This window comes from Ammospiza caudacuta, chromosome 3, assembly GCF_027887145.1.
Source record: "Ammospiza caudacuta isolate bAmmCau1 chromosome 3, bAmmCau1.pri, whole genome shotgun sequence".
Lineage (NCBI taxonomy): Eukaryota > Metazoa > Chordata > Aves > Passeriformes > Passerellidae > Ammospiza > Ammospiza caudacuta.
Window position 1 is genome coordinate 104317787 of NC_080595.1, and position 12479 is coordinate 104330265.

At 42.2% G+C, this 12479-nt stretch overlaps 1 protein-coding gene across 1 annotated transcript in view; it reads right to left on the minus strand.

Annotated features, from left to right (window-relative positions):
* The window catches only part of BACH2 (BTB domain and CNC homolog 2), a 182479-nt gene that overhangs the window by 98593 nt on the left and 71407 nt on the right, over positions 1-12479 (minus strand). The window lies entirely within an intron of this gene.

The window sequence follows — 12479 nt, forward strand, 5'->3', positions numbered from 1 at the left end:
ATTGTATGAACCATCACTGGCAGCTCCACCACAGCAGCTGAGATAGGCAAGGAGAAACAGCAAGGGGACAGGTGAGCAGGAGAGAGCACTTGGCCCCCACCATTTCTCTTTGGGCTGCCATATTAATTTTTTTCCAGGCATTTTACATGATTGATTTGAGACTTCTCAGCAAAAGAGCACACTTGCATGTTCTGCTTTTAAAGCAAACAAGCAAAGGCAAAACCCAAGAGCAAAGAGAGGGCTCTACTTCACCAAGCCATGAGCCTGATAAGGCTGCTTGCTATCAGGCACTGCTTGGGCACAGAATGGAAAGTTGTCATTTCCCAGCCTTGTAGGTGATTACTATTAATGGAAAAAGACAAGTTTTCAAGGTTGAGTTGACATACCACTACATGTTGAATTTTTGCAGACTCAGATCCATTTTGTACTAGTAAACGAGGAGCTTGTATCCTTCCCTCTGTGCTTTTTTTTTTTTTTTTAGGGTAGCTCACAAGCTGCTGACAACTCACACTGTACTAGGAGCTGTTCACACTGCACAAAGTGTTTACCACTCACAAGTGATGCTAAAAATTAATTTACAGTACCGCTACAGCAAGCTTTGACAAATTGTCATGTGTTGACACAGTCATAAGTTGTTGGTTAAAAAAAGTAACACTTCCCTCTTCTGCCACTTCATGTTTGAGACCAGGGATGGGCACATTATGCAAAGTTTGAGGGTTTGTAAGCTTCACAAATGTTTGGGCTTCACAAAACAAGCTTGGTTGTGAAAGTTTTTTCTCTTACAGTTAGGCATGTGTTTATTGCCAAAAAGACTCTAGTAAGAAAAAAAAACCCCTTTCCCATCTACCAAGATCTGTGTGTTGTGCAAAACTAGAAGAAAAGGCTGTAAAATAAATAACCTTGCAGGATACTTGTTCTAGATAAGATCACAGCAGTGACAAATAGCCTGTATCAACTCCTCAGAGCTGCAGACACCACCCTCCTGCTGTAGAAAGGAAGGAAAAAAATACAGCTACAAGTAAGAGTTTTAATTGTTCTCAGCTGTCACACAATGTTATCTTAAGTGAACGCATTTATTTCGCGATTCTCATTTGTACCTCTATAAGGAAAAGAAAGAACTCCAGCAGTGGCATTCATCAGACAAGGTCCAAATTGATTTCCATGTACTCAAGAAAGGTGTTAGTCAGCACTCATGTCCACCACAGGCAGCTCTTAAATTTTAACTCCTTCTCTTCTTCCTCAGGACAGGACAAATAACCTATCTAGTTTACACTCTGGAATCAGTAATGGACACAAAGTTGTAGTCAGCTGAGGTGAGCAGAGCTTCAGTGGCGATGCAAACTTGAACCACAAACTAGCTTAAATTCAGGAAAAGAAACAAAGCCAAGCAAAATGAGCACTCACAGCACCTGCCAAATGGGCTTAATGAGGAGCCCTTAAAAGCCACTGCTTCATGTTGTGCACAGGACATCCAGTCCTCCAGCAGCTCTCCCTGAGATCACCAAATCTCAGAGCACGGACCACACAAGAATGCAGAGTAAATTCATTCAGAATGTTAGCTGGGCAATACAAGGAATTAATTTTCTATTTTTCCCCCCCTTAACACTTGTACAAAATAGTGCTTTGAGTGTTCAGAAGTCCTGAGGGGGGGGCAACATTTTACCTTTGTAGAAGCTGCCCTATGCCTGCATCAGTGCAAGAATGACTCACCTAATTTCTCTACAAAATTCATAACATGTTACTTCAACCAAGAAGAGCTCCTGCAAAACATTAGGGAGGGATGAAATTTCATACAGACTCTTCATTTCACACACCCTGCATAGAATTTCTTCACCATGATAGATGACATACTCTTAGACAGATTTAAGCAAAGCAAAGGACATTTCCACTGTTATAGTCAGGATGGACGTTGCCTTGTGCTGTTGACTGAAATGAAATCATCCATGCTTAATCAGTGTAGATTGATCTACATTCATAAAAGCACTTAAGTGGAAACTCCCACCTTCCTCCCCTAAGTAACAAAAATTTATAAATATTTTCAATGCATCATATTAAATGCATTATTTCACTGGATGCTGTCCAAGAGTCAACAGGGCTGAAATAAAGGCAATTCAACTATTAAGTCAAAAACTTCAGCTGATGAGTTACCTAGGAAGTAAAAACAATTCTCCTCCACCTTGGAAGAAAACTAATAAAATCTTAAGTTTTACTGTAAGTTATCTCAACTGCCAAAGTATGATTTCTCCTGTACCTTTTTACTTTGCTGTATAGAAGGGAACAAACAACTTAAATTCCCTGAGTTCTTACTTTGGGATGGAAAAAGCCCAGGACACCAAAGCCACTAATCTAATTAAGAATACTATGAAGGAAAAGGTGGGACTTGGGTACTATGAAGGAAAAGGCGGGACTTGGGTTTTTCTGAAGCATTTTTTGTTTGGTTTTGTTGGTTTGTTTCGGGGATGCGATTTGAGAGTGTGAAGAAACCACCCCAAGCAGAAGAGCCGTTCCCGCCAAGTCCCTTACGCGAGTTTGAGCTTGCTGTACCCAACACAGGCCAGTGCAGGAAGGTTCAGCTTTGGGGAAATGCAGACCCAGGACCTCCTGAGGCCTCTCTGCATCACACCTCGCTGCTCTGCCCTCCAGTGTCATCACAGGGGGGATTGCAGTCTTGGCTGATCCTGCAGCCACACTCCCTCAGAACTGCTACATGCAGGGCATCAGGAGAAAGCCATAAAGGGGACATTCATCCCAGCAAGCCATTACCAAGGTTTCCAAAGCAAAAGGGAACATATGAAGGTGTCCTGCTCTTTGATGATGCATGCACACAGCTGAAGGGGTAAATTAATATACTGAATAAATATACCAAATATGCACTGGTAGTCACTGCTTGTATGGGATGTAGACTGTGAAACAATCTCCCCTGGCTAGAAATTAAAAAGAGAAGGAGGATTTCAGCTTTCTTATTCCATGGGAACTGCTTTTCCAACAAGTGAGACAGGACACTAGCCCAAAGGCAAGTGGCAGCAGTGACTGCCTACACCATGGGCAATCTCCCTGTCTCTGTTCTACACCTGTCTTCACTGCAAAGGTCACCATGTCACCTCTGTCACACAGAGCTCTGCCACCCATGAGCAACAGGGAAGCAGCTTAACTGGCCAGCCTGGCAGGAGCTCCTGTGAGCATTTGGGGGTGGGAGGAAACCTCCCAGCTCTCCACTTGGTGCTTCCAGGTCTTAAACCTTAAGAGAAGATCAAATTGCCTTGAACTAAAAGGATTTCAGTATTGGAATACTGGAGGTCTTTAAAGACATGTAGATATGGCACTTAGGGACATGGTTTTGGGCTGGACTTGGCAGTCCTAGGCTGAAGGTTGGACTTGGTGATCTTTGTAGAAAAAGATGCTGTTTCCTTCCTGACTCTCTATCCCCAGTGCAGGAGGGAGCAAAGGGAAGCAGTATCTCTGTAAGCATGAAACAGCGGGAAAAACCATCAGATCTTTGCCTTCACCTGGAGCACACCTTGCACTTCCAGCCCTTTCAAGCAGAGGAAACTTGGTGGCCCTGTGGAGAGTGTAATGACTTGGAAGCCAGCATCTGTGTCATGCACAGATCCCTCAGGAGGCAGATTGGGAACTGCCTGCCCCCCACAAGTGTACTCACACACGTGTACATGGGCACTCCTCTCCTTTGTCTGTTTTTTAAACTGCATACACTAGTGTATTCTTCACTACTTTCTCAGCATGACATCCATTGCATGGTATGTAACAATCAATGCCAACATTACCTATAGCACAGAAACATGTAATTCACTGAAACAGGACTTTCTTCTTCCCCAGCTTCTCACAGCCAGTTCTGTTATATAAATGCATCTGACTTCTTGCTTGATTTGGATCTATTCAGATCAAACCTTTACTAAAGGCAGAAGCATATTGTTTTTAACAAATATATTCCCATCCTCCCCAATCAAATCTCTACTTCTAGGTGAGACAGTGTCATCCAACTTTTATTGTAGTGTACTTCTTCTAAGGAAATGAACTTAAAAATTCAGTTAAATGGTAGTGTACAGCTAAAGGGCTATTTTATCCATCACATGGCAAAACTCATTCTCTGTACATCATCTGTATAAAAATCCATAAGATTCTCTCAATATTTTTGAGCCACCTCAGGCCAGAAAGGTAACTAGGTAATGAAGAAAATAATGTCAAGTTTTATGAGATCTTTAGTAAAAAGGCTTAAATTGAGCCATGATGGCTAATACAGTCTGAAATCCTCCTCTATATATTCCACACAGCAGCATCTTGTCGGTGCAACCTAGTTAAAAGTCAGGAGAAGGAGACAGCTGAAAACCATGTGTGACCTTCTGATCCACAAACATTTCCACAGCAGAAATCCCTGCAGGAAAGGTACAAGTCAAAGGAGTTAACTAGTAGTGTACAGTCCACCTTCAATACCTGCTGATAGTGACAACTCAACGAAAAGATGAGCATATTCCGTGTCTTCTGAGGCAATTATTCTTTATGAGGTATTCAAGGAGCCACAACCCCATTTATATACACTTCGCTGCTTCACCCAAAATTACAAAAGCATCCCAGTTTCAGGAGTTGCTGTGCTGAAGTTAAGACATGTTCAAGGTTCTCTCTGTAGCAATGTGGACACCAACACTGGCAACGTAAACACTAAAAAGGCACGTGGGTATAGGCAAAAATTTCATTCAGTACAAAGAAAAGCAAAGCTAGGACAGAAGGATCCTAAATTAATCCAGTTTCTGTCTTCCCACTGACTTCCCTCACCATTGGAAAGACTTTGGTTTGGATTTTAGTCAAGTCTGGTTTACAGTGCTCAACTTTGTGTGTCATAAAAAAACACCAACCCTTGCTGGAACGTCTTACTCATTACACAGCCCTGCAAAAATTATTAGCTATGATACAAGGCATTTCCCTTTGGGGACCAGAAAGGGTGAAGAAAGGGGATGTAGAGTGACAGCTTGTGGTTTCTTATGCAGCAGAAAAAAAAAAAAAAAAAAAAAAAAAAAAAAAGGCAAGAGGAATACAGGATATAATGTGTTTACATTTGTCAAAACAAGTTTCCTGGAGACATGGAGGGTCCACGCTGCTGAGCTGTCACTTCTGCTTGAAACTGCTGCCTCATGCTATCGGGAGGTCAGTCACTGACCTACTTTCTGATAGGACTGAATTCATTTGCTACTTCTGTACACAAACCTTTTTTTATTTTTTTTTAAGGAATACTTAACAAACCCAGAAAAAGCTGCCTTTTATCCAACTTGGAGCTTCAACTGGTGCTGTGCAAGGCTATTACATACCCTGGCATAGGGCCCAGTGTGCTTGGGCTGCTTATTCTTTTGGAAAAATCTGTACAGAGTATTTTAATGAGTTGACACTGCAAATAACGTCTTTCCTTTTTGAACTCCCACACTACACTAATACCAGCGATTTAACTCACTACACACAATAAGGTAGGCCAGCACTCAAATAGGCTGTGCTTTGTCTAGGCTGCTCTTGAAATAGATGCCTACCACTACAGGATTAGCTCCCCAAATAGACAGATGCATGGCACAATACACTTACAGGATTAAAACATAAAGTTATTTATAGAAAACAAGATGAGTAGGTGAAACTTATGAACTAAACACCTACCAATCCAATCATGCCCTGCACAGAGCCAGCTAACCAGTGCTAACCAGGAGATGCTGGTATGCTAGGAGCCCTTAAACTAAAAAGCATTCTGCTCAGAAAGTGAAGAGGCAGAAGTAGTAGCAAAAGACATGCCACCTACTTCTGCTCTTTGCTTAATGACCACCTACATGCACATAATGTCACTACCCAAACTCCTTCATTAAAATAAATCCATAGCGCAGGGTTTTTCACACATCTTTCAACTACCTGGACCACTGAAGTGCTAGAAGTCAGCTCTTGAAATCATCCTTAACAATGCCATCCATTGAAAGCTTCATTGCTTGGGTGGACTGCTCTTCCCAGGTCTCTTGTGGGTAGCAGCACTGCTGTTTGGACACAGGACAGCCAGGTACCAATCCGTGAGAGCAGGGCCATTCCATGTTAAGGCTCTGCACTAACATTTGGAAGATGAGACCTCTTCAGCAACTTGGTCTCATATGCTCACCTCACCCTCCATCTGCCAAGCAAAGATAAGGATCTTCTCCAAATGCTTGGCTTGCTTAGTACCAAAACATCGTGGGTGAGACTCACACTTTCCTTTGCATTTCCCCAGGGCCCAATCTAATAATAGAGGAGGTAGTACTGCCTACCGTAATACAAGACGACTATCAGCATCACAACAGATTTATGATCACTCCAGTTCCTGGACTTGATTAGGTTCATGTTGCCAAAGATAACTATGCCAAACCTAGCGCTTGCAACTGCAAATGCATTCCTGTCAACCTTTTTAGCTTTCATCTGTGCATATTTACAAGCCCTGAATCTGAAGTTCAAATAAATCCAGCAATTCACTCAAACCCACCAGGATTTGAAAACATTAGGGAAGTGTCAAGATGTCATTGAGCTTGTTCTGCAGAAAAGAGTGCTTTATAGTTTCAGAAAGAAATAGACAAGGGAGCTATTTAACGAGATGGTGGCATATTGAAACATGGATAGATAAGTAATTAATAGCTACCTTCTCTAAGTGAAAACTTTTCTGAGTGAAAAATCAGCTTATATGAAAAACTACAACTCAACTGCTGCCATTTTTGGATGGATAAGAACTGTCATGCATGTTAGCATCTTCATTACCATGAAGGATTTTACTCCTTTAAGCAATTCACAAAGAGTTTCACACAGAACAGCATGTGGGAAGCAAGGAACTAACAGAAGGAGACACCAAAGAAATGTTGATATTTGCAACTAGAATTCTAATGAAAAATGTTATCAGGGATACATGAACACAGGAGAGAACCTCTACCATGAGAAGCTGAAGCTTTAGTCCCTTAAAATCAAGACTAACTACACTACACAGCGTAGGTGCTATTATTAGAGTACAAAATATTGGCCAAATAATCTTTTCATGTTGGTAGTTCACAATATTTAATTATTTCAAAAGTCAAATATTCAAGCAGCAGATCACCTAGTTAAGAACTCTCTTAACCCTGATGTGCAGGTTTCTTTAGCAAATTTCTATACAGCTTCAAGTGGAACATATGGCACCTTAAAGTAAACAAACAGGAGAGGGAAAAATAGTCATGCTTCAAGAAATAGGAAGTATAAACCTATTAATTAAGCATTTAATTCCTTTTATCCCTCATGTCTGTCTTCACAGGCTCTCTCGGCAATCAACCAATTTTGGGATTCACTGCTGTCATGCCAATTGTGGCAGTACTTCAACTAAAAAGGCACTGTCAAACAAAATGAAGTTTCCCTTCAGCTTGTTCCCACACTGGCTCTGTGTAAAACACACACACTGCCTGGCGAGGGGAGTGGGGCTGAGGCTTCATCTGCCCTACTTCCAGAACTGCAGCCCCGCCCCAGCTGGCAATGGCACAACTGAATCACACCAATGGTCGAGACTTTGTGCTATAGAAACTACCTCACATCCTCCTATACAACACATAAATAGAACCCAGTGGTGCATTTTTGTCCAGCTCAGTGGTGGATTTGGCAGTGTTAGGTTAAAAGTTGGACTCGATGACCGTAAAGGTCTTTTCCAACCTAAACAGTTCTATGACTCTTTTCCAACCTGCACATGCCTTGGACTGAGGCATAATATAAACATGAAAAAATTTCCCAGCATTTCACTGTTACAGCTCAGCCTCTCACTGGAATCCATGGACATCATCCCCTGTACTTCACCCAGCGATGCTGCGCACAGAGCACAAGGAAGGATGTGGCAGACAGATTCCCTGCTGTGAAGGAGAATATACATCTCTCTGATTCTGAAAACAAAACAGTTTGTTTTCACAGTGGTCCTGTGTTCCTGTGGGAACTGATGTTGGCAGAGATCAAATTCTAGGTCTGGGCTTATATGGCTTTGAAATATAGAAGGATAGTTACTGACAATGAGCTGTGCATTTGTATCTGCTGACTTGGGCAAAGAGGGCACTACTGATGTCCTGACTGTAAATTGCATTTAAAATGCATGTTTGGCTGCCTCACCTGAACTATCCCTGCTTTCTGTCCTTAGTATGCTCTGGCCTGGCAGCTGATACTCCCAAGCAGCTTGTGGCAGTGGCCATCTGAAGCCAGTGACCCAGGCTACTGGCTCCTGGGGCAGGGACTGTCACCCTGCTGTCACCCAGCACACTGCACAGCAGGGCCCTGACTCACCCAGCCCCTGAGCACCACTGCAGCATAAATGAGGGTAACCTAAATGCCAACGAAGGGCAGATGCTCAGCCCTGCAACAAGAGCACACTTTACTGCAAACACCTTGTATCCCAGGGCTTAAAATAGAAATCTCTGTGACAAAAACTTCACAACATGAAACTCTGTATTAAAAAAACAGCAAGCTGCACTGTTTGGCATCTTGTATTCCAACCCTTGTGAGAAGTCCAAATAGCTCAAATACAAATCTGTAACATTGCTCTCTGAGTAGCAGCTATTTTAAACCAATTTTGGCAGACACTAAGAGTCGTAAGCAGGGTGCCAGCTGCATGGTTCCTTGAGTCCTTCTCCTGGAGCCATCCAGCCAGCAGCAGTGACAGAATACCCTCCTGCTCTGCTAAGGAAGCTCTGACACCTTCACCTTCCTTCCAAATGTGCCAGGTTCCTGCAGCAAGGAGAGCTTGCTTTCACTGCTCCAAGGATAGAGGAATATCACCAATAAAAATCAGAATCTTCCAAGTTTCCAAAGTTCCCTTTCCATAAAACAAGGCTTAAAAAGAGAATAGACAATGAGCCACACAACATTTTTACAGGCACTCATTTGAGATGACCCACATAATTAATTCACTTGACCATTTCGCATTTCCTAAGTTATAGCAACAAGCAGTACAAAAGCTTTTACAATCATGAACAATTTTTGCTTTATGTATAAAAGTGCCTAGTGTAGTTTGTCATTTACCAGCAAAAATTAACATCTCCACACAATACACGGACCATGATATTAATTTACAGATACCTGAGCATCAAACACTTGCTGATCCTGGTAATTTCCCTGCACATCTTTACCCTTCACAGCAGCCTCCTGTGAAATCTCTGTGTTCCCTAGCTTTCCAAGCACCAGAAACCCAGAAGTGTGGCTGGTACACAACTTGCCATTTGGTAGTTTCCTTTCCCTGGATCTCCAGGCTACACAAAGATCCCATCCCCGACTCCTATCTGGCACTTCATGATGGGAGGCTAAGATTATGCTTTGTTACCCCACAGCACAAGTTACAGTGCATTAAACTAAATATAACAAAATATAAGGAAAAATAAGGAAAGGTCTATAATAAGTAAATTCCACTTTTTCAATGCACACCACAGGAGCACACATATCCACAAAAGGGATTAGGTACTACGTCCTTGTTGGATGGAGGGAGGTGGAGAGGTCAAGCCAGAAAACCTGAGAAGTAAAAGCAGAATTATTCAACATAGTGATGGCACTGCAGAAAGAAGGAATTTTTATTTTTGCACAACTGCAGCAAGGCCTGCAGGGACAGGGGGAAGTGGAGGGGGTGGGAAGGGATGATGTTCAAACAGCAGTGCTGGCAGAGCATGAGGTCAGTGAAAGGAGGTCATGTCATTCCAGCAGAAAACCCTGCTGGAATTATCCTACTGGGCAAGAATGATCATACTCACAGAAAGACTGCAATGTGCAGTCTTGGTCAAACCAAGTAACCCAGGGCTCCAGCTATGGAAAAACAAATCTTAGGAAGCAAGGCCATTCCCAACAAACTGGACACAAACAGACTGCAGCTGCTGAAACACATAACTGCAGTGACATATTATTAGAACACATTTTTATGCTTACTAAGACAACAACAAACCCAAGCCTGAAGTTGTATTTTGGGCACACTAGCTCAAACTATCTTTAGACAGGAAAAGAGTGTGTGTGTACAGATGTTCCAGCAGGCACGGAGACCACAGAGCTGGAAACAGCACTCGCTCACTTCCGAACCTTATAAAAATCGTCTGTTGCAAATAAGGGTGGGGATAAATACACCAGGCAATGTGAAACAAAATAAAAACAAAAAGCAGGCAAGAAGCCAGTCGTTGGTCAGGGATTGGTGAGGCATAGTGGCTCCATGCCTTCTCCAGCTTTACTTCTCCCAACAGATGTTTCCAGGTGTTATCCCCTCCTGCAGTCCCCCTGCTGTTTCACTTTTCCAGCCAGCTCTTTCATCCAGCTTTCTATCTCACTTTCACAGCTGCTCTCTTGGAAGCATGATTGAAGCTATAAATTCACGTCCACACATCTGTAATAAAAATAGTTTTTGTAAAAGCTATTCTTCTTCCCTATCGATGGCGACACAGATGATACAGAATCGCTGGCAATTCAGGGGCCTCACTGCAGCTTGAATCACTGATCAAGACAGGGAGCAATCCTCTGTCCCACAAGGAAATAGTAATAATGAAATGTTATATATATATATATATATATATATATATATATATATATATATATATATCTTGGAATTACTTCTATTTGTGAAGAACTGAAAGATACAAGAAATGGCTTCAAAGCTCTTTTTCCATGGAACACCTGTTATTTTTTAAGTAAAACATAATTATCACCTGGTTCCAGAAAACACAACTACATGCCTTCTCCTTTGCCCTCTTGGATGTAAGGAAATCCCTAGGGCCACAACTGAAGCAAGCAATGCTTTCAAGGTCTCTAAAATGATTCAAGTGAGCCAACAGAAGTCTCTGCTCACCTCATAAGCTCCACATCTTTCCTGATCTTCAGCCTGTGGCAAAGCACAAATACGAAAGCTTGTGCTTTGGGCATGACAAAGAAGTGACCATTCCTCCAAGCACTGCTTGTACAAGAAAACTGATTTGCATGGAGGCACATCTCATTTGGGTTCAATTTGTCTTTATGGCAAATAAATCAGCCATGGGCAAGCATTGGGTTAATACTGACAGGGCAAATTCCAGGCATGAAGCCCTAGGAGAAAAACCATAGTTTTGGGTGATGGAGATTGGCCACCAGCCTGCTGTTGTTGGTAGGGTAATGGAGGAGCCAAATAAAGAAACACAAAATTGCACCGACAGGAGCAAAAAGAGATTGCAAAGAGACTGATTAAAAAACCAAGAAAGAGCTAAAGCAGGGAAGTTTGACAAACAGGGACAGTGCTTGTGGAAGGAGCTGACGTGGCATTTCTATAACAAGGGCAGAGGAGCAGGAGCAGAGTTCAGCACTGGACTGGAAAGGACTGGTCCATCCCAGTGACTGCCTCTGCCTCCAGGAGAGGCTGGGAGCTCTCCTAAGCCCCTTGGCTCTATGTGTGAGCAGCACCAGAGGGCTCTGCCTGCAATGGGTGTGCCAAGCCACTGCTACTACAGCGGGACAGCAGCTTCCCAACATGTAAGGGGATGCTCATGATTCCAGAGCTGCAGGGGTATTTGCTGCAATTTTTGTTAGGGTTTTCATAGTTAGCTAAGCCACTATTGTTTTTTATTGAAATTCACACATGCACACAGATCTGAGAGAAGGGGGGTGAAAACAGAAGCTGAATTTAAAGTTCAGCTTCTTTTAACTTAATTTGTTAGCAGGTTCATCATCTTTTTTGACAGAATAATCTTTCCATGGTGAATTATTTTCACTGGAGAAAAAGAGGAGACCAACAAATTGCTGGATAAAATTTGTGCTTTAAATAATAAAGCAATTAATGGCATTTTAGCAAGCACACATTCTTCTCTCCAGAAATAAAATCCCTATTTCATCTCATCTAAATTGCTTGGTCAGCTTCAAATAAGTGCAATATAAATCTCCTTCCCATACTGCTGCTGTTATCTGTGATAAAGGGAAGAGACAGAAGGTAATCCTGTGTTCTGTATTCACTGACACATCATTTTCATGCTACACTACACTGTAATTTATTTCTAATGGGATAAACCTCTTGTAGTCTTCCTGCATTGTTCAGCCACACACACATCCCCAACTGGTACCAAGATTGTAGGACTGGCAGGTGCAACACACAGGGACCCTGCTTGGTGGATTTAGGATGTCTGCTGCACATTTCAGCAAAGCTACAGCTGTGAAAATAAACAGAGAGACTGTATAATTAAGGTACGCTTTTATTCCTTCCCACCCACTGCCTCCTGCAAGCAAGGCAGTCAAAGAGTATGACACTTTTCAGTACTTGCAATTTCCAAGTAAACTTTTCATTTTTTTATCTAATCAGTTTGAGATGATGCAAAAAGACATGTGGAGTTGTGAGAGATTAAAGGACATAGAAACCAGTTGAAAGTGAGAAGTCCTTATGGTCTTAGCCACAGCAGAGGTATAGTTTCATACAAAGGAAAATATCTTTGATGCTCTTTCTCCTGTCCTCATCAAGAGGAATACAAGAAGTAAGTGAACCAATGTAT